Source organism: Daucus carota, chromosome 7 (genome assembly GCF_001625215.2).
Source record: "Daucus carota subsp. sativus chromosome 7, DH1 v3.0, whole genome shotgun sequence".
NCBI lineage: Eukaryota > Viridiplantae > Streptophyta > Magnoliopsida > Apiales > Apiaceae > Daucus > Daucus carota.
The window spans coordinates 2747494-2771610 of NC_030387.2; the positions used below are offsets into that span (position 1 = coordinate 2747494).

General features: G+C 32.9%; 1 pseudogene; it reads left to right on the forward strand.

The window, feature by feature from the left end:
- Positions 1–1894: 1894 nt before the first annotated feature.
- LOC108194430 (heat shock protein 83-like) lies at positions 1895–22488 on the forward strand (annotated as a pseudogene).
- The last annotated feature ends 1629 nt before the right edge of the window (positions 22489–24117 follow it).

A 24117-nucleotide genomic window follows, 5' to 3' on the forward strand; every position in this document is an offset into this window, starting at 1 on the left:
TATCGATCAATCCCTTTACCTTCATAAATAAGGACCGTTAAAATAGTTTATATTTGACTTAGTGAATAAGTTAAGCAATAAGTTGACATCTTAGATGTATTTATCAGGTAAAAAGTCTTACAAGATATGATTTGAGATTGATCAAAAAATCTAGTTGTGTTAATTTTAATATAAATGATTTTATATGTGTATAACATGTGTGAGAATGGATGAGTGAAAAATGAAGATATATATTATATATATTGACAGGTGATTCTATTTGATATGATGTTGTTCTCATGAGTGTTATACATATTACAAGGTCGACCTTAGTTGATGTGTATCATTATGGTGGAGAGTATGATGTTGTTCTTATGAATGTTATACATATTACAAGGTCGACCTTAGTTGATGTGTTTTATTATGGTGGAGAGTATACCTCTCATTTATTTTTTTTTGACAATTCAGGCTTGTATGCCTTACAAATTAGTATCTGTTCTAATAATTCTCGGGGTGAGCCAGAGTCAAACTCAGGTGTCCCGGGACAACCGAGGCTATCCAATCGTGCTCATACCTCTCATTTATGAGCAAGGCTAAGGATGTTACTCTTTACCCAAAGAGCATCGAAGAAGATGAATAAATCTAATGTTTTCGTGAGCCATAAGCAGTGGATCTCCCCTTCCTTTTGGAAAGCTAATGGTTGCGTGTGATTCTTTCAGGACAAGAGGAAATATATATATGATACATGTATATGTATGTTTTTTTAACATAGAATTCCTATTTCATATATTCTTATTTGTCAATTACATGTTGCCATAATTAATCTATTAACGGGACGTCATTGTTACACATTAACAAAAAATAATTCTTATATCAAGTTTGATTATTTTAACCGCTTGCACATAATTATATAAATAACGATTAACTTGAGTCAAATTGAAAAATAATGATTCATTTGATACACACACACGTGTGTGTGTGTGTTTGTATGTGTGTGTATATATAAGTGAAACAAGTGATTAATTTGATATTTTTCTATAAACATAACTGTTAGCACTAATTTTCTAATAAAATTTTGGTTGGTCTTAATCTATAAAGATAAGAATCTTTTTTTTTGTTTTTTCTTAACAGAAGAACTTCTAAGAGATTATCGGTTTCGCATTTTTCTGATATTAAGTATGATTTCACTTTCACTTTTATGGTCAGGTGTGAGTTTTGCTTTCAAATCTATAACTAATGTTTAGTTGAATTTTATTTCATTAAACTCATGCCTCAAACTTACAAGATATATTCATAAGAACTAGATAAAATTATGGGTGTGATCGAATTTCTTAATTTTATTTCCTCATCAATATTTATATCATTACATGTAAAATATTAAAACAAATTAAAATTAATAACTCAAAAATAATTAAATATGTAAATCAAAGAATATTTTAAACTATTTATAATTAATTATCTAAAAGTTATTTTAAACCCACCATAATCATTTCATCTACCGAACACATGATATTATAACTAAAAAATAACATCCTCATATATTATTTTAACTTAATTTCTAGTCTCATCTCCAACCATATAACTCCTTAAATAAATTAGATAACATTAAAGCGTCGTTTGGCGAACTTAAAATAAGTATTTCTTACTTAAAATAAAGAAGTGAAGTAGAAGTTAGAAACAAGTTAAGACTTGTGATTAAAGTGTTTGGGAAAGGAGTAGAAGTCATGATATAAAAACTAGTATCAATTTTTTAAGTATTTCTTGACTTTTTACACACACAGTATGAGTAAATCTATACTATACTATAATAAGCCAACCTAGGTATAATTTGTAGTCCTCCTTTTTCTTCACATTTTTTGGTTTGGTTTCGTCAATGCTATACTATGTTTAAAAACCGTCTCGTGTTAGGACTCTATCTCCCCACTGAGATCGACTTCGCTGACAAAACCAAATACTACGTAAAACATTTGACAAACAAGAGCGGCTCCCAATTGAAATCGAAAACCCTAAACACAGATAAACCCAAAGATATGAATACTTCATAGAAGCCCTCAAAAATAAAATTCGAGTACGAGAAAGACAATTCAGAAGGAACAGCAACAGGTAGCTCCATTCTCGAAGAGGATTCTGCCATGTGTGACCTCGACGGCTCTGTCATCGGCGCCGACCAGACAAGCGCCGACTATTACTTCGATTCCTATTCTCACTTTGGTAATTCTATCTCCGTCTCTCCTCATTCTTACCTTTACTCACTTAAACTCTTACCTAATCGCATTTGCTTTTTGTTTCTCTGCAGGTATTCATAAAGTAAGTACTGTTACCATCGATTTTCATCGGCTCCTTCCCGAAACAAACCTCACCATTTATGTGATTTTTTAAAAATGATTGAGGGACAGAGTAGAATTAGCTCTCTCTTCATCTCGGCGAGCTCCTGTGCTCCTTTTCATTCCATCTCTCAAGAACACTACATAATTCATCTCCCCAGAAGGTATGTTCAGCATACATATATATATATGAATATGAGTTCTCTATGTTCTAAATAACTAGCTTTCTTTGTTATCCATTGTTTATTTATCTTAAGTTTAGTAATTTTGTTGCCCATAAGGATTGATAATTTCATCTTTGTTGTTTATATCATTTTGATTTTCAAGGCATTTCATATATATATATTTATAATTAATATTAGATATATCTCACACTTTTGCTAACATCTGCGAGTGAATGATTTGTTCAGCTACTGTTAATTTATGAACTGTATTGTTAGTATTCCAGCAGTTGGAAATTGATTATGTGATCGGAGAGAGTCACAAAGAGTTGTTGCCTAATTCTTCTGGTCCTGCTGCTATTATTTGAATCTTTGGCGTCACAAGAGAAGGTATCATACTGATTTCCATCTTTCTATTTTCATTGATGTTTGAATTGGCAAAATCGGTATCGGGATATTTAAGGTATATTGACTCAAAAAAATTCAGAAAGGGTACAAAAGATGTGGTCGTGGTTGATTTGTAAGCTTTGTATGTGATTTTATGTGTACGGTAAGGGGATTTGGGAAGTTTATATGTTACACTAGGCTGATTTGTGAACTAGAGGCGTGATTTGTTTTTTGTTTTTTTTTATGTTTGGTGTATATATATTATTTTTGTTATGGTCCATGTTGTTTTTATTGATTTGTTTGTGGTTTGGTGTTAGACTTGGTGGATAATCTGGTGACCATTGCGAGATCTGGAACAAAGGAATTTATGGAAGCGTTGAAGGCAGGGGCTGATGTGAGTATATTTGGTCAGTTTGGTGTGGGATTTTACTCTACTTATCTTGTTGCGGAGAAGGTTATTGTGACTACTAAACATGATGATGAGCAGTATGTTTGGGAGTCACAAGCTGGTAAATAGTTCACGGTTACTAGAGACATGGAAGGAGAGCAGCTTGGGAGAGGGACTAAGATCACTCTCTTCCTTGAGGAGGATCAGGTATAACAACCTGTCCATTCTTATACTTAGTGAATTTTATAAAGTTTTGTTAGTGATATTAATGACCACTTTTTCATCTGTGCAGCTGGAGTATTTGGAAGAGAGGGGGATTAAGGATCTTATAAAGAAGCATTCTGAATTTATTAGTTATCTTATTTATCTCTGGACAGCGAAAACTACTGAGAAAGAGATAAGCGATGATGAAGATGAGGAAGTCATGAAAGAGGAGGAAGGTGATGTGGAGGAAATTGACGAGGACAAAGAGAAGAAAGAGTCCAAGAAAAATAAAATCAAAAAGGTTTCTTATGAATGCCAGCTCATTAACAAGAAGAAGCCAATTTAATTGCGCAAGCCTGAGGAGATCTCTAAGCATGAGTATGCTTAGTTCTACAAGAGCTTGACAAATGATTGGGAAGAACATCTTGCGGCTGTATTTCTGTGGAGGGCCAACTTGAATTCAAGGCCATTCTATTTATTCCAAAGAGGGCTCCGTTTGATTTGTTTGATACTCGGAAGAAGATGAACAATATAAAGCGCTGTGTCCTCATAGTGTTTATTATGAACACTGCGAAGAGCTAATTCCAGAGTATCTTTGTTTTGTAAAGGGAGTTGTTCATGCTGATAACCGCACTGAAAGCTGGTGGCCCAGATTAGCTACCAGCGAAGATCTCATTTCCATACTCACCACCCTAATCTGGCTTGCATCTGCTCAACATGCTGCATTAAACTTTGGTCAGTATCCTTATGGTGGTTATGTCCCCAACCGCCCCCCACTGATGCGGCGATTGGTGCCTGATGAAAATGATCCTGAATACGTCAACTTTGTCTCTGATCCAGAGAAATATTTCCTGGCCTCAATACCTAGCATGTTACAAACAACAAAGTACATGGCTGTGGTGGACACTCTGTCAACTCACTCAGCAGATGAGGAGTACATTGGGGAGAGAAGCCACTCCTCTATCCGGACCGGAGATGCAGAAATGTTCGAGGCATTTTACAAATTCTCAGCTAAGATTGGACAGATAGAGAAAGAAATCGAGGCAAGGAATCGCAATCCAAAACTGAAGAAACTTGAAGTTGGGAATACATGAGGGTAGCCAAAACAGGACAAAATTGGCTGATCTGCTCAGATATCACTCGACTAAGAGTGGCGATGAACTTGCTACCTTGAAGGACTATGTTACAAGAATGAAAGAGGGTCAAAAGGATATCTTCTACATTACTGGTGAAAGAAAGAAGGCAGTTGGTATGTTTTTCATGGTACTCTACTCCTCTTAGCATACATTGTTCCTCTTCTTTTTTGTTACTTTGCTTGATGAATTATGTAAGTCTAAATGTAAAGACAACCCTATCTGTCACATAGGGATGATAACTCAACAATAGAACAGGACAAGTAAATAACACTACGCCTGCACCGGAATCGGAAGATACGAAGACAAAGGTTGAAGAAGCCATCTACAGTCTTGAAGGAATAAGTTCACTGGAAGAAGTTCATTAATATGTTCATGCCTCAGTGAAGAATAAAGATTGAAGTATTCAAGATTGTGGAAGCAATGAAGATGTTGTCCAAGTACTCGAAAGATTTCAGTGCAACCCCTGAAGCAAGATATTTCTATATATCTTGGTTGGTTATTTATAATCAACAAACTGAAGCATAAACTAACCCGGAACCGACTGATCAATGGTTGCTGACAAAGACGGTACAATGTTCAACTTCAGTGTTAGTCGCTTGTGAACCAGACCAGTGCACTAAGCGTCAGCACGTACGGAGCTTTGCAAAGTATTTATCGATCGAAGAATTGATCCAGTCATATCAAGTCATTTGTTCCAAAGCCAAGTCAAGCCAAATGCCAGCTATGCCAAAGCTTACTGCTCAAATGCCATATGTCAAAGCTTCCACAGAAAGCCATATCAGGTGACCTATCTTTTATATGTGTGCACTTATATATTTGTATATGTACAAATATATTTATATATATGTATATATGTATATTTAATTAAATATAATATATATAATATATATGTATATATGTTTTTTAAACATATGTATATGTATATTTATATGTATGTATATTTAAATAAATATATATGTATATAATATATGTATTTATATTTTACATAAACATTTATATATTTAAGTGTATATATATATTATATTATGTGCATAAATATATCTATATTTAGAGAGAGTTATATATATCTTTATATATATATTTATATTTATATTTACACATAGTTATATGTATATTATATATATTTAAATATATGAGAATATATTTAAATATATGTGTATATATATGTTACTATATGTTTATATAAATATTATATATATGTATATATTTATATATACTTTTCTTTATATATTTATGTTTATATTTATATTTATAAATAACTATATATATCTCTATATATATTTATATATATTTGTATTTGTATTTACATATAATTATATATTATATATATTTGAATATATGAGAATATATTTAAATATATGTACATATATTATTATATGTTCATATAAATAAAATATATATATGTGTATATATTTATATATACTTTTATTTATTAATATAATAACAACATAATATATTATATTATATATATTATGCATGCATATGATGATGTCAGGTGTCTAGGGCACCCTAGGGTTTGCATGTGCATGTAGGGTTTCACACAAGATATTACCTGGCGCAAGTTCACGTGAATGATTTTGTCTAAGTCATTTATACTGTGAACACACTGGAAGCATACATGGCGCAATGTTTGACCTGGAAGAAGTCCGAGGAGAGATAACAGTGGAGTTGTCTACTGTACAGGCGCAAGTTCATAGACCTAGAATTTCTCTAAGTATATAGCTCTGTCTCCAGTGTGCAAGAAGGCGCAAGTTTAAGTCTTGGCGCAAGGTTGAAGTCAAAAGAGAGACAACAGTGATATACTTCACTGTGAGGCGCAAGTTTCTTTTAACCTAGAAATTCTAAGTCCCTTGTATGAGTGTACAGGAGGCGCAAACTCCCTCCCAAGCGCCAACTAGTGATACAAACCCTAGATTATATATATGTATAATCAAGTGGCGCCATCCTCTCTCTCTTGAGGCGCCAACTTGATTTATATGTATATAATCTAAGTAAGAAACCTCCTTCCTTGGCATGCATGAAGCAACTGGCGCAACTTCAGTTAACCATGGTTAGTTAATGAGAAGTCTATAAATACTTGAGATGTGGGTTCATAATTTATACACTCTCCACCACCTTTATGGTGGAATGGCTTTGTGCCTTGCACACTACTACACACAAATAAACTCTAGCTTAGTTTTGTATTATATATATATTTAGAAGCTAGGGTTTGTGAGTGTAAGTAGTAGTAGCCATTGTAGCCAACCTTCGGGTTTGGATTTATAGCACCTTCGAGGTATTTATCAATATACAGATATACCTTGGAAAATATTGTGTGTTGGTTTAATATTTTCATATCCTCAGAAACCGACCCAATAAATATCCGGAACACGAAACCCATTACAGGACTGCAATTTATTTATCCGCAAGATTCGAAAGAATTTTAAATTGTAGTGAGTATCGTATTCAACCCCCCTTCTACGATACTTTGGACCTAACAATTGGTATCAGAGCGAGGTTGATTGATATACAAATCAGGATCCTAATCGTACGGAAAATCAAGAACCTAGCTTTTGATATTTGATTAGGGGAAATGTTCTTCCGGTTTGTGTTGCTGAATTTGTCCGTAGGCCTAAGCAAGGAAAATCTGTCGGATACTGAACTTTGGACCGGGACTTATAAATTTATACTTTAAATTTTAATAAGTTTATTTTATAAATTTGACTTAATTTATTTTAAACTTATTAATTGAGTTTATTATGAATTAATTAAATTTATCTTATAAACTTAATTAAATTTACTTTATAAACTTTACTAAATTCAATTATTAAATTTGTTTAAATTTATTTTAGACTTGTAAAGTTTACTCTTAGACTTACCAAGCTTATCATAAATTTTTATAAATTTATTATTTAAATTTGTATAGTTTATGATTTAAATTTAAGTTAAAATCTAGAATATAAATTTTAGAGGATTTTAACTGATTATGGATATAAGTTCAAGTTCAAGGGTTCAATTTAGTTTGTTCTGGAAGCTATGATTTAATTGGAGACGAGACACTTGAATATTTTCAAAAATTAAATTTATCTAATAAATTTTAATATATTTACTAAATGAATTTGAAATAAATTTGTTCTAAACTTATTCAGTTTATTATGAATTTATTTGAATTTATTTTTTAAATATAATTAAATTTACTTTATAGATTTAACTAAGTTTATTTTATACTTTATTTTCTTTCATATTTTAAAACTTATTTTTAAATTTATTTTCTTTATAATTTAAACTTAGTTTAAATAATCAAGTGTCCCGTAACCTTTTTAATTATTCTACTCCAAGACAAATCAGATTGACATTTAGTTGAGACAGATCAGGCTGACAGATTACAAGACAAACACCGGGCTTTCAAATACCAGATTCTCAGAACCGGTAATGGAAGTACATTGATGACCCAATCCAATTGATTTCTCAAAGGATTATTAGAAGCAGTTTTCTATGTTCGACAAAGCTGATTGTGATTCGAAGAAGATTCTATTGAAGACTAATTTGGTACTACTAAAAGTGGATTTTGAAGAATGTACCTCAGGCCTTGATCTGAGTAATTACTCCGACTTGATTATCAGATCACCAGATCAGGATGGGAATTTGCTACATCTACAATGAAGCATCTTTCCAGGGCTCGGAATGTCAACTTTGAATGGCACCACTAGGAGTAGGAAAAGAGAAGTTTTTGCAAAAGAATCTTCAAGGGATTTCAAATCTAACTCAGTGATTCAGGGATATACAATTACTTAGTGAATTGTACCAATGCTAAATCTATCTGGAATCATCTGAGACCAAAGACAGAGAACTGTGGAGGTTTAAGGATATAATTATCGAGTTACTACCGCACCAAATCAGTTTCGTGCATTTATGTCAGAACCTTAGAATTGAACAGAAGAGTTTGTAACTGCTGAATTTGAGGAAGCTCAAGTCGACGAAAGTTAACACTTTTGAAGAATGTGAGGAAAGAACTTCAAGGATTAGCATAACACTGTCTGAGAAGTTTAGTCATGTCAGATTCAGACGGAATCCATTGGTTTCAAGTGGAGACTCTTCAGGGTTCAGTTCGATAGGTTGTTTGAAAACTGAGTTGGTCAGTAAACACAATATTGATTGGTATCTTTAGCAAAGGTGGGTTGCTATATATATTGAAGCCTCGACAAACAAGGATGATAGGGCTTGTCTGAAATTCAAGTGGATGTTTTGAAAGAAACATCACAACAAGTTCTTATGCTATTTTAGGAAAGGTGTGAGCTGGATCAGTTGCTGATGAGAAGGATGATTATGGTTATCTGACTATCCTAGCATTCTTTGAAGATGACTCAACTCGCACATCTCAGGTACGAATTCTTTCTAACTATGCAATACATATTTCTTTATATTCAAAGCATGTTATAAATCTCTGAGTAGAATTGTTTAACACACAAGCACAAGCATGATAGCATCACATTAGATAATGTAAAACTAGTATGCTAGATCACTGTTCTGGTAACTAGGATTGATGATAATCTTGTGCATGTGTCTTTAGCAGATTCTTAACATGTGTATGAATATTTAGGATCTGATTATTTGCATTGGTGAGATTAGAAGCTTTCCTTTGGAAAACAACTCTTAGTTTTAGGGGTTATGATCCTAGCATGTATAATTTTGTTAAAACACTTTGTTTCAGATTCCCTAGTACAATTAGACTTGCTTATTTATCTGAATTGTTTGTTAAGGAATTTATTTGTTCTATGATGGAATGTCTACCTTGTGTCAGTAGAACTTTTAGAACTTCATGTTAGATTTAAAACTGACTTAGGTAATAGAGATAGTATAATGCCATATAACAACAGATTGGAATCAGATCCATATGCTTTTCGAAGATTATTGAATATATATGTAATTCTACTTGCTACCTGTTGCACTTGTGTTAATTGGTTTAAGTAGAGAGTACTGAATCTTCTGAACTGCATAACGGCCTATCTTGCTCTTGTCTTATCCTTGATTGTTTGCCATGTGTATTCAACATCATGTCTGCTTATTTTCATGTCATGAATGCATGTCTTTTTACTTGCATTGATTTTAGAAAAGCATGTTTGAGAATCACATTAGGGCAATGTCTAAATAAGAATTAGCATGTTAAGGTTGCTTCTGTTGTTACCACTGTTAAAGAAAAATCTCTAATCCATCCGGACCCAGTTATGATTGGGGACCATAGAACTCTTTCCATTTGTGATTGCAGGTTACATATATTCCATATGATTTTTGGTGCACTCTGTTTGCTGAGTAGCTGAAATCATATGAATCACAAAAAGTACCCTGTTAGCAAATGTGATCATGTGAGCAGTTCCGTCAATAATCTTTGGAAGATGACAACAAAGATTCTCTTATGGAACATGCTCCTTTTATGAAATGTCATCATGGAAGTATATCTTTCGTGGAAGAGTCAAAGCACACAAATTCTGAGTATCAGACTGTTCTCTAACAAAGGACATTATGTCAGTTCATGGAATAGTGCTTTATCTCAAATCAGGAAAGATGTGAATCTGCTCGTAGCTAATATGGAACTTCAACTGAAGATGGAGTGAGCTATTTCGATAGTAAAGCTTCATCGGATGAGTGTTAGCTATGGAACATGAAGCTCTCACACTTGTATGTCAAAACAAGGAGCTCTTTTTATTCGTAAGAAGAGAATTGGTGAGAGGACTACCTCATCTGGGATTCTATATGGATGAAGCTTATGAGGTATGTCAATAGGGAAGTCGAAGGAGCATCACAAAGAAGCAAAGATATGATCAACATTACTGAGCCGCTTCAGATGATACATATGGATTTCTACGGATCAGTTAATGTTATATCTACAACAAAGCCGGATATCTTTTTGTGATGATCGTTGACTACTCTTGAGTCTTTTGTGTTGTTCATATATGTTCGAAGGACAAGATGTCACAAATGAAGGTTGATCAAGATGAACCCTGATCATTGATAAAAAGAAAGACACCATTCTTTCCAGTGGCCAATCAGAAGCAAACACTAACTCTTGGTATGTGTTTGGAGGAAAATGCCTCTTTGAAAGTCTTGAATTTGAAAATCAAAGAATATTTTCCTCGGCTACTCAATGGAGTCTACAGTCTACAGGGTGATTATGATTGATCAACAGAAGGTGATTGTAAGTCTGGATGGGACGTTGAACGACACTTTGCTCCAAGCTGTTAAAGGTGATATTATTGGTATAATAATGATTCAGATCCAAGCAGAATCTCTTTGCAAGGATAAGGATTATTAAGGAGATCCCAGCAACAGCTTAGGGGGAGCATTTGGTGGATCCACTAGTCAAACTCAACACCACATTGAAGATGAACATGACATATCAAGAACGTATCTGCTTAGACAAAGGGTTTGAGTCTATATCATTCCCGGGTTCTAGTTCTTAAATGTTCCTAACGGTGAAGTGAAGACTGGGAGAGCTATTGTGAAAGGATGTTATTTCTTTTGGTTTCAATCTGAAGTGAAACTTGAGGAAGATTCAGAAGCTCTTAAAGGGATCCAGATTGAGTGATTGAACAACAATATGATCTCAATCAAGTTGTAAAGCAGATTATGCGGATTCTGATACCCTGACCTAATGACAATTCATTACTTAGTACTTGTCGGGTATTTAGATTCCAACTGGATGTTTTTGGCTCTGTTACGAGGGACAAGCCAATTTGGTTGCTAAGAGTTACTACAAAGGAGAAGGTTATGAAGATGATGGAAACAGAATCTTCAAGTTCAGGACTCTACATCTTAGGGAACTCAACGACCTTCATGATTGAACTAAAGCACCATTGACGAGACTCGAGTTCAAGATATTACAGTGAGCTAGAAGATGAAGCTTCATACAACATTTCAAGGACTTTGCAGTTGCAGATCCAACGGAATTTGTATTCTCTTTCTTCACCAGCTCTCTATGGGTTGCTATCCAACACCTGATGATCGTCACAAACATGGTATGACTTCTGACTAGCATATTATCTTAATATCTGTTTGCTAGAGTCATATTTGGTATCCAAATTATTACCTCTCATGATACAAGGCACACACAATACAAATATATGTGCTGTGATACCATGATTATATTATATGTGGACTAACGTCACTTGTGCAAGATAAATGCTAAGTGAATGCAGATTAGTGATATGATGAGTTTGTTGGAAAGTGCAATTCCGTATGGCCTACTAGTTAGCCTAAAGAATGATGGCAATAAAAGGAAGTCAAGGATCTTTTGAATATGCGCATTTTGGAAGATTCTAGACCTGCCAAGACTTAAGCCAACAACCACTGAACTTGATCAGTACAAGAAAGGTACATCAACTGAAATGTCAAGTCTTAGAGGTATTCAACTCATCACTTTACTTAACTGCAAAATGATCACATGTTATATTTTCTCTATGTCAATGTTCATGGTTTTGAGTGGATTTTGGAGAATCTATCCATTTAGTTGTTAAGAGGTTTATAGTTATTTTTGGGGATTGCCTAATCTATTGGAATGGTACCCTAAAGATACTGTGCTTAACCTGTACAACTACATAGATATTGTTTTACAGATTGTCAGAAAGACATGGGATTTATTCTCTCTTGAAGCTGTCATTCGTGGAAGGAGGTTGATTTCTTGTTATAATAAGAAGATGTCAAGAACAAGGAAATAACTCCATTTCCAGCAACTCTGTGAAGCACTCTCTACTCCCTTGAACCTAAGGATCTTGCTATTGGAACCTAAGGACCTAGCTCGATCTAGTGCTCGTTGACATAAGGTATTACTTCTTTCATGAGCATGTCTATCGTATTCCTTGAATGAATTCATGAGTATTAAATTGTCTATATATAAGACTTGTGAATTTATTTAAAATCCAGTACCTCGTGCTTTTTGCTATTATATGTGATTGCCATGTTTATTGCTTTGCATACTTAGATGGTGATTATATGTTTTAGCATGAGTGTTTGTTATTTCAATTATTTAAATTGTGTTGCATGACAATTAAGTGACTTATTTGTTCATGATTTAAATGATCAGGGATGACATGAAGCATGACTTAATTATGTTATTTTTCTTGATCTATACCTCTTCAAAAATTGGTATCTGGTAGAGAACTTTGTCATAATCTAGTCGTGATATATCTGTATTTGTGAACATACTTAGGATTATTTTCTAGGTTGAATTCATTTTTATAGGTATAAAATCTGAAGCATGACTTATTTGTTTCTAGACTTGTGACTTGTATCAGTAATTGGTATGTGGTTAGAATCTAGTTAGAATTTAGTCATGATATACTAGTATTTGTGGAGTTACTTAGATTCTCTCTAGGCTGAATCCATTTATATTAGTGTATATACTTGAAGCATAACTTTTTGTGTTGGATATTTGATGATTTATTAATTGATATTTTGTTTCATGTCTAACTGCATTAGTTGTGATACTTTTAGTGTTAGTGATATTTTTGCATGCTTATATGTAGATCACTAATATTAATTGTTAATATTTTTCTGCGAGGAGTTGTGTGAGTTCACTTGTGTTTAATGATTATCTATATAAGACTCGTGAACTTTTCTTCAACTTTCCCTCGGGCTTGCGAATATCTTTGTATGATTGTCATGATTTTAGTTGTTATTTGCTTATCTGATAATTATATAATATTTCGTAAGTAATTTTTATTTCATCTTAGTTAAATTGTGATCCATGACAACTTTATGCTTATTTGTTTCATGATTGACTTTGATAGAATAATAGAAGCATGATTAATTCATTTTTGAAATATTTAATTGGTATCTATTTCTGATGCTTTATTGATGTTTTATTTGTGAATTGATTGTGATGTATTGGCACTGGTAAAATATTGTTGCATATTTCTTAAAACCACTGGTGCTAATATATTTTAGGTGTTTAATATTCTGAGTACAAGGGAGACAACATAATTTTTATTCTGTCTCATATTTATGTTCTGGAGTGGTGAGTTTCTTCAAAGAAATTTTCTTATCAATTGATTTCAACAATTGGTATCCACTACTCTATTTCATAAATATTTCTTAGCATATTTTGCATCTATACATGTAGCGTCATAGGACGAGACATTGATTATCTTGTATTTGTGTACTTGGTGATCTCTGTCACTTGCAACGTCTGTTTTGACGATGTGCTAGTATGAGGCCTTTTCACTAATTATTGTGGTGAGTGCTTTATACACTGTAGCGCATAAATTTTCTTTTTCCCTTTTTAAAATTGTAGTGAGAAACAGCAGTCTGTGTCTTTTTCAAAGACAAGTTCATTTAAACCTTTTATGCATAGATTCAGACTCTTGTACTCAAACCAGTTTTTAATGGAAAACTTTGATTCTTTCATCGGTTGTGATTGTCATTCTTTATGCAAATCATTTTTACAATCACAACTGATTCATTTTTCCTCAAAAGATTAAATGCAATTGCTTTCATTCAAAATCATAGATTTTCTAAAATGCATTTATATCTCTTTCTGTTCTTCGGAACTTAATCAGCTTCTTGGCTTTCCTAAATAGTCATAAGGTTGAAAACCAACAATCTTTATCCCAGACTATAAAACCAAATTCAGAACACATCCCAACTTTCCTCCTGGAGTGATAAGGAATAACTTATTAGACTAGAGGTCAATAAGGGAGAAACTGTACTTGTTGCAGCAAATAAGGATGTGAGGGATAGTGTACCCACAGCTCTACCTCTCAAGAAGAAAAGGTGTTTTTGAACTTGAGGTAACTGTTGCTCATCTGTATTCTCTCAAAAGAATATAGAGCTGAAAAGGCAATAAAACAGTCTCTGGAATCATTCTCTCAACAGGATGAGTCCATTGAAATTCGCTCGTCAGCCAGAGCATCTTGTATTGAGTCAAGCACATCATCAGTAATCACTCTGATGAAGAGCCTAAACAAAAATCTTATGGACACAATACAAGAGAGTGCACAGTAAGGTTAAAGGTTTTGTTCCAGAAGCAACTTCTTCATTTATCATTTTACGGTAGATAAGATGGTTGATGCCTTTATAGGTGTAAGGAGGAAACGAGGGTCTCAATTGCCAAATCTTCAGGATTCTCGTCTCCCTCCCCAGATAAGAACAAATCTGGATCCAATCGGAATGGATTTCCTATTTATAGGAGATCGGCAACTCTCTGACTATGAGTCAATTTATTGATGAGTCGGTTGAGGATCGGGGATTTACGAAACCCCATTGCACCGCCAGTGACCTCTCTTGAAGGGGCTATGGTGATTTTCTCATGCAGGTACAGAAGACCATACTTTGAGTGCTGAGAGAAACATTGTGAGCCAAGCATTGAGAGTTAAACACTTGGTGAGATTCTGAGAAGAACCAGTTAGATATCTGAATGAGAAATATGTGAGCATGAGTGAGTGCAAACACATAGGAAATTGAGAAGAGTGAAACACTTGTGAGGTACATATAATAATAATTGGTATTGAAAGCTCACAAGTTGTTGAAAGAATTGACGGAAGCAACTATGGTTCATTCCATTTCACGGTGTGAATTTATGGTTGATGATTCTCTTGAATCAAATGTCTTCACAGACATTGAGGAGGACTTAGGCCTTTGCCATAATTAAGCCTTTGTCTAACCTCCCAGAGCAAACAACTCTGGATCCTTAATTGGATAAGCCACTTAGTGGTTGGCAACTTGTGGACCATGATTCGGATTTATTTGATGAGTCTGCAGGGACTGGGAATTACGAACTCCCATTGCACCACCGGTGACCCCCTTTAAGGGTGGCTAAGGTGATTTTCTTGCAGGTACTCAGCATTTTGGAAGCTCAGTATTTGTGTGGAGGGATACACTTACAGAACTTGTGAGTGACACCCTTACCCTAAAACCGAGAGAAAATTGAGTGTTGAGTGATACACCTGCAGAACATTTTAGTGAGACTCCTACTAATTACCAAATTTATACCTAAAGACAGAGTAGATGTTGTTACTGGAATGTCAGTTCTTATTCATTACTTTTCCGTTTGGAACCTATTCTTTCAGCATAGGGACCAACCCAATCAAAGTAAACCCTTCTTCTGAACTCTTTCTTCGACCCAAGCTTTAGCGTTGTTTAGTTCTCTATGGGGAGATTATCTTTTGGTACAGGAAGTATTGTACACATTCCTTGACCTATTTGATACCACATATCCTTGGAGGATTCCACAACTAAGGGGGAGAATATATTTAGGGGGAGAATTTATGAAAGGGGGAAGAAAAAGTAAGTTAGCTTTCTTTAGCTGTCTACAACTAAGGGGGATTAAACTACTCTTTAGCTGTGTACTACTGAGGGGGAGATTCTTCTTTCAACTAAGGAGGAGGATTGATCTTTCATCTAAGGGGAGACAACTACTTATCACTAAGGGGAACCTGATCAAGGTAACGGGAGGAGAAGTATAAGGTGATACATTTATTCTTCAGTATGTGGTAGACATGAACTCATTCATTACCACTGAAGAATTCAATGAAGCTGCTGATTGTTCTTTGCATAATGGAATGTTTTGAATTCTCTTCAAGACAGACTATGAGGATTATCTGGCAGGTAAGCAAGAACAAGAGAAATAAAGGTGATATGCACATTTGTTATTTCTATTCATGAAATCTGGAAATGTATTATATGATCCAGAAACTTTGTAGCATTATTTACTAGTCCAGGACTTTACTTTTTCTAGTGTTAGTTGAGTTATCCTCCAGAGGATTTGCTTGTTATGATTAACAAACAAATAGGGGGAGATTGTAAGTCTAAATGTAAAGACAACCCTATCTGTCACATAGGGATGATAACTCAACAATAGAACAGGACAAGTAAATAACACTACGCCTGCACCGGAATCGGAAGATACGAAGACAAAGGTTGAAGAAGCCATCTACAGTCTTGAAGGAATAAGTTCACTGGAAGAAGTTCATTAATATGTTCATGCCTCAGTGAAGAATAAAGATTGAAGTATTCAAGATTGTGGAAGCAATGAAGATGTTGTCCAAGTACTCGAAAGATTTCAGTGCAACCCCTGAAGCAAGATATTTCTATATATCTTGGTTGGTTATTTATAATCAACAAACTGAAGCATAAACTAACCCGGAACCGACTGATCAATGGTTGCTGACAAAGACGGTACAATGTTCAACTTCAGTGTTAGTCGCTTGTGAACCAGACCAGTGCACTAAGCGTCAGCACGTACGGAGCTTTGCAAAGTATTTATCGATCGAAGAATTGATCCAGTCATATCAAGTCATTTGTTCCAAAGCCAAGTCAAGCCAAATGCCAGCTATGCCAAAGCTTACTGCTCAAATGCCATATGTCAAAGCTTCCACAGAAAGCCATATCAGGTGACCTATCTTTTATATGTGTGCACTTATATATTTGTATATGTACAAATATATTTATATATATGTATATATGTATATTTAATTAAATATAATATATATAATATATATGTATATATGTTTTTTAAACATATGTATATGTATATTTATATGTATGTATATTTAAATAAATATATATGTATATAATATATGTATTTATATTTTACATAAACATTTATATATTTAAGTGTATATATATATTATATTATGTGCATAAATATATCTATATTTAGAGAGAGTTATATATATCTTTATATATATATTTATATTTATATTTACACATAGTTATATGTATATTATATATATTTAAATATATGAGAATATATTTAAATATATGTGTATATATATGTTACTATATGTTTATATAAATATTATATATATGTATATATTTATATATACTTTTCTTTATATATTTATGTTTATATTTATATTTATAAATAACTATATATATCTCTATATATATTTATATATATTTGTATTTGTATTTACATATAATTATATATTATATATATTTGAATATATGAGAATATATTTAAATATATGTACATATATTATTATATGTTCATATAAATAAAATATATATATGTGTATATATTTATATATACTTTTATTTATTAATATAATAACAACATAATATATTATATTATATATATTATGCATGCATATGATGATGTCAGGTGTCTAGGGCACCCTAGGGTTTGCATGTGCATGTAGGGTTTCACACAAGATATTACCTGGCGCAAGTTCACGTGAATGATTTTGTCTAAGTCATTTATACTGTGAACACACTGGAAGCATACATGGCGCAATGTTTGACCTGGAAGAAGTCCGAGGAGAGATAACAGTGGAGTTGTCTACTGTACAGGCGCAAGTTCATAGACCTAGAATTTCTCTAAGTATATAGCTCTGTCTCCAGTGTGCAAGAAGGCGCAAGTTTAAGTCTTGGCGCAAGGTTGAAGTCAAAAGAGAGACAACAGTGATATACTTCACTGTGAGGCGCAAGTTTCTTTTAACCTAGAAATTCTAAGTCCCTTGTATGAGTGTACAGGAGGCGCAAACTCCCTCCCAAGCGCCAACTAGTGATACAAACCCTAGATTATATATATGTATAATCAAGTGGCGCCATCCTCTCTCTCTTGAGGCGCCAACTTGATTTATATGTATATAATCTAAGTAAGAAACCTCCTTCCTTGGCATGCATGAAGCAACTGGCGCAACTTCAGTTAACCATGGTTAGTTAATGAGAAGTCTATAAATACTTGAGATGTGGGTTCATAATTTATACACTCTCCACCACCTTTATGGTGGAATGGCTTTGTGCCTTGCACACTACTACACACAAATAAACTCTAGCTTAGTTTTGTATTATATATATATTTAGAAGCTAGGGTTTGTGAGTGTAAGTAGTAGTAGCCATTGTAGCCAACCTTCGGGTTTGGATTTATAGCACCTTCGAGGTATTTATCAATATACAGATATACCTTGGAAAATATTGTGTGTTGGTTTAATATTTTCATATCCTCAGAAACCGACCCAATAAATATCCGGAACACGAAACCCATTACAGGACTGCAATTTATTTATCCGCAAGATTCGAAAGAATTTTAAATTGTAGTGAGTATCGTATTCAACCCCCCTTCTACGATACTTTGGACCTAACAAATTAGTTTTACCTTATAATTCCTGATCTTTATGTTGGCAAAGTCCGTGAGTATTGATTAAAAATTGGTTTTGGGAACTTATTGATGTCACTGGAAATAAAATCACGCATCTCTCTATACTATACTATACTATATACTATACTATAATAAGCCAACATAGGTATAATTTGTAGTCCTACTTTTTGTTCACGTTTTTTGGTTTGGTCATTTTTTTTCGTTACTAGACTATTACTTAAAAAACGTCTGCTATTACAACTCTCTCTCCTAATGGACATTGGTTTTACAAACTAAAGCAAATACTACAGAAAACAGAAAACAGACACCTTGAACCACCGCCGTCTTTTTAGTTAAATGTCTACTTTCTAATTTGAAATTTGGACATACACTTTTTTTTTCAATTGGGTAGGGACTAAGAGTTGAGTGGAGGACTAACCTCCCATTTTTCCTGCCAAACTTTGGAGGATCAGACACTACACAAGATGAAGCTCAACAAATTTTAAAGGATGAAGACGGCAGAGAAAAGAGAACTCAAAGAGGGTGCCCTGCAGAAATCGAAGGTCTCATTATTCATTAATCATTACTGAAATTACTACTTCGGTTACATATTTGTGAAGGCTGAAAATGAGAGGTACTGACTTCGAGTTCTTTAGGCAAAGGTACCAATTCTCTCCGTGAATGCAGAAACACATATGTATATATTTTTCTGTAACTAGATTATTTAATCGCTCTCTTCTATTATATAGGCTAATCGAGCTTCAGCCTGAAGAAAGGTACTATTACACTCTCCTTTTCTTTTCTTTTTTCCCCTTTTTTAATTCTAATACGTGTATATGTCGTTTTGACGTTTTGTGTTATATCGATTCTTTGCATCAATTCTGATGATGAAGCCTCTTGCAGTTATTAACTTAAGGTTAAGGTACATTCTCAAACGAATATATAATACTAACTAGACGAGTGTAATAATTTATGTCTGCAAAATATAATTTTTGGCTCAATTTTTTCAGACATATATAATAGAAATTTTAAAACTATACATCATCCAGCAGCATTAACATAACTATGTCATTTGATACAGGTGTTCAAATAGAGATTCAAATTGTAAGTAAATATCCAGGCAACTAATTTTAGTTTTTAATGATATGGGTAAATGTATTTTGTCAATGTGGCTCTTGGGTCTAATTTGTTTTAGTAAAGATAGCTAAGTAGCAAGATAATTTTGTATTAACATATCCTGTTTTCCAGTAATATTTTAATTGGTTAGAATCTTTGTACTTTTTTATTAATAGATTTTATACCGTTTATAATTAGGCAGGGTAGAAAATCTTGAAAAACCCCTTCAGCATGTGTTTAGATAAGAAATAAATTATAGAGTGTATTCTTTCATTAAGTAAGAAATTCATGTGCATATCTGATCTCTCAATGAAATCTTTATTTTGCGATTAATAATTGATTGCGTGCTAACAGTTTTCTTACTTTTTTCAAGGTTCACGAGGATGAATCAGTATTGCAAGCATCTAAATTGGGGAGGCATGAGGGATTTGGTAGGTTACCAGAATATAGGAAGATACTTCCATCGCAATTATTACTCAGGTAATGTATTCACTTAAGTTTACTTGACTGCATCTAATGTCATTTTATACTATCATGCAGAAACACTCAAATCATAGCGGATGACATACATTAATATTCACAAGTGTAAATTTATTGTATCCATGATATCGAAATTGACAATAGGACTCGGGTTTTATGTGATATTTGAATTTAATCTATCTCACTCTACATTGTATGTATGTTAGTTAATACAAATGCCACAAGTTTATGAGTATAATGATTTTACAATTACAATAACTTAGTTAGATGGGAGTGATAACAAATTCTTAGATCTCAACATGTTTAGGAGATACTGACTGTTGTTCAACCGGCCAAAGCCTGTACAGGTTAGGTACAGAGCCAGCTTTTATCAAAAAATTAAAAGCTTTTGCCAAGATTATCAGTTACTCTTTATGTTTGGCTATAGATGACTATCTTATGCTCTGCCTACTGATACGTATGACAGATTGGCTAATGAGAAGTTCATATGCCAAAACAAGTGTGCTGTAGTTTGGTGCCACTGAAGGTTTTATACCTTTTTATTTAAAGTTTTGTTGCAATGTATGTCCAGAGTTAAGGTTTTATACCATTTTAGTTAAATTTATATTGCATTATGTATCCAGAGTTTCCTCGACTGGTACTTATGTACTTAATTGAACCTAATCTTTTCTTTTCAACTGTGTCATGAACTGTACCACATACCACAATATAAGAAATATGTCCTCTTACATCGGCGACTGCTATTGCAAAATCCTGTGATTTCTGTAAGAAAGTTTTTTGTTAAAATATAAGTTGTGCTCGCAAGCTCAGTTCTCTTTGACAGTAACAAGTTATAGTAATGGTAATAGGACATTATAGATTTAACGTTGAGGATCTTATTGGTGAAGGATCCACTGGACGTGTTTTATCGGGCTCAATTTGATGATGGCATGGTATACTCTGTTTCATGGTTTTAGATGGTATAGTCATCTATAGCCAAAACATAAAGAGAGATTCGGATCCAAAGGCTTCTACGTACAACCAACTGTTTTCTCAGGCGTCCAGGTTATATTGCTAAAACCATATTTTACCAGAAATCAGGATGAAAGACAAAGTGAACATAGTAAGATTCTTGACTGTGTCGCTGTTAGGACAACATGATTATTGCACAAGATGAGATATCTGGCCCAGTGCAATCCATTCTAAAGTACAAGTGAGTACAAAAGTCATTCATACACAATATTTGTACATCCATGTCTCTACAGGCAGTGGCGGACCCAGAATTTTTTCTCAGTGGGTTCCTTGTTTTATTTTATTAATATAAATAATAAATATTTAATTAAATATTAATATTTAAATTTTTGATATTAATATTAAATGTTAATTTAAAGAACAACGGAAACTAAAAGGAATATATTTATACAAATATCTTAATAAATACGAGATGTTAAATAATTTCGAACAACAATCGCCTAATAATTAATAAGATTTCTGAATTATTAAAGTAAATTATGAATTTGGTAAAATATTTTAGTGGGTTCCCGCTAATTTTAAATTAATTTTTAACCGAAATTTACCTTATAATTACATTTCGGCGGGAAGTTGAGTGGGTGCCCGGGAACCCATAGCCAAAGCTATGGGTCCGCCCCTGTCTACAGGGATCTGAATGAGGTCATCAAAAGGGCAAATTGAACATCTTTTGGTCTAGCCGCTGGAGTTTTTACACAGAACATAGACGTTGCTAACACCTTGACACGTGCATTGTGGATACAAGCAAAGTGGACAAGGAAGAGAAAAAGGAATATATAATTTAAATAACTACCTGCAAGTTATGGCTGTTGTTACTCCTTTGAAGAACCCAATATGGCTGTAGCGTCCTACTTAAACTAAGCTTTGTAATCCTTAGCATCTTTCTGTGACGCTGTAATACAACATAAGAACAATTAGTATGAACTTCATAATAAAGGTGGCAACTTCTTGTGTACCTCTGAATGTCATATTTGTGTTTATCTCAATCTGTTCTTCTCATCTTTATAATTTTTCGCCAAGTCTTAATTTGTGTTTGTTTGGCAAGAGTGCTGCGAGAGGAAATAAAGTGATGCGTTCAGTGAAGGAGATTGTTAATGTTTCCTAATTGAGAATCAAGTCTTTTCACTTCCAACTAAGCCAATATCATTCTTAGACTTGTATTTTGAAACTAATTTTGTTGATGTGTAACTGTGTAAGAAACAAGTGTGCCAATGCCAAATAAATGTTGTTCTGGGTAATTACAGATTGTTGATTCAGCTCCAGATTGTAGAATATCTGTTAGGAAATTTGAAGTTTTTTCTCTTAGGTTTTTTTACCAATGTGAAGGAAGCATAGGTTTTACATGTACATATTGTTCCTGAATAAGACTCTTCTGTCTTTCTTTGTTTTATTTTTGAGATCTTACATGTTTTTATAATCTTTGTTGATGGCAATTAGTTCTGTTTCATGTATATATTTCTTTTTTTCTTTTAAATATGTTTATTTGCTGTCCAGGATTTTTCATTAAGGTCCCAACTCATTCGGGGGCATGACAACTTTGTTTCAATGGATGCTGATCCTCCTGCAGCAATGCGTTATACAGACTATAATAAGCCACATGAATATAATTTGTACTCCAATTTTTTAGTTATATTTTTTGGTTTGTTACTCTCCCTCTCTACCACATCTATTACTCTTACATTGTTAAATAATAGTAATTACTAAAAACACTCATTACAATACATTATCATATAATATCTTATAAGAAATTATAATGATGTTAAAAATAAAATTCCTTTCTAACTCTAATCTGTTACATAATAAATATCTTTTCTCATTCAGTCAATATATATATATATATATATATATATATATATATATATATATATATATTCTATACATATGAAAATATACAAAAAATATGAAAAATTTGATTTAAGATTAATTAAATAATCATCACATATTAATAACAGGATATATTTATAAATAGATAATAAAATGTAAAGGTTAAATTTTCATGAGAGCGTATAATCGGTTGGTTGATATAATTTAATTAAAATTCAACTCATTAATATTAATATATTAATAAAATAATCTCTACCACATCTATTACTCTTACATTGTTAAATAATAGTAATTACTAAAAACACTCATTACAATACATTATCATATAATATCTTATAAGAAATTATAATGATGTTAAAAATAAAATTCCTTTCTAACTCTAATCTGTTACATAATAAATATCTTTTCTCATTCAGTCAATATATATATATATATATATATATATATATATATATATATATATATATATATATATATATATTCTATACATATGAAAATATACAAAAAATATGAAAAATTTGATTTAAGATTAATTAAATAATCATCACATATTAATAACAGGATATATTTATAAATAGATAATAAAATGTAAAGGTTAAATTTTCATGAGAGCGTATAATCGGTTGGTTGATATAATTTAATTAAAATTCAACTCATTAATATTAATATATTAATAAAATAATGTTAAAATTTAAATAATAAACTATGAATTATATACCCGCCCGTGCTTCGCACGGGTTATAGGCTAGTATTTATAACTTATAAACTGAGAAATCGGGTAAGTGGTGGTCAAACACCCCCTAATTCTCTGTAAACATGAGATTCGGTTGTTCCTGACTTCCTGCCTGTAACCAGACCCTATCGTCACCCTACCTTAGCATTCCAATTTTGAATTCCAGTATCTAAGAATAATCATTTATTATAGAATAACTTTTCTGGGTCGGGATGGATATGTGCTCAAGCCAGACAACTCCAAAAATGTATGTGAAGGAAAGTGAAAGGCAGAAACGATAAAATATATCTAATCCAGGTCTTCAGGCAAATATTGCTCTGGAAT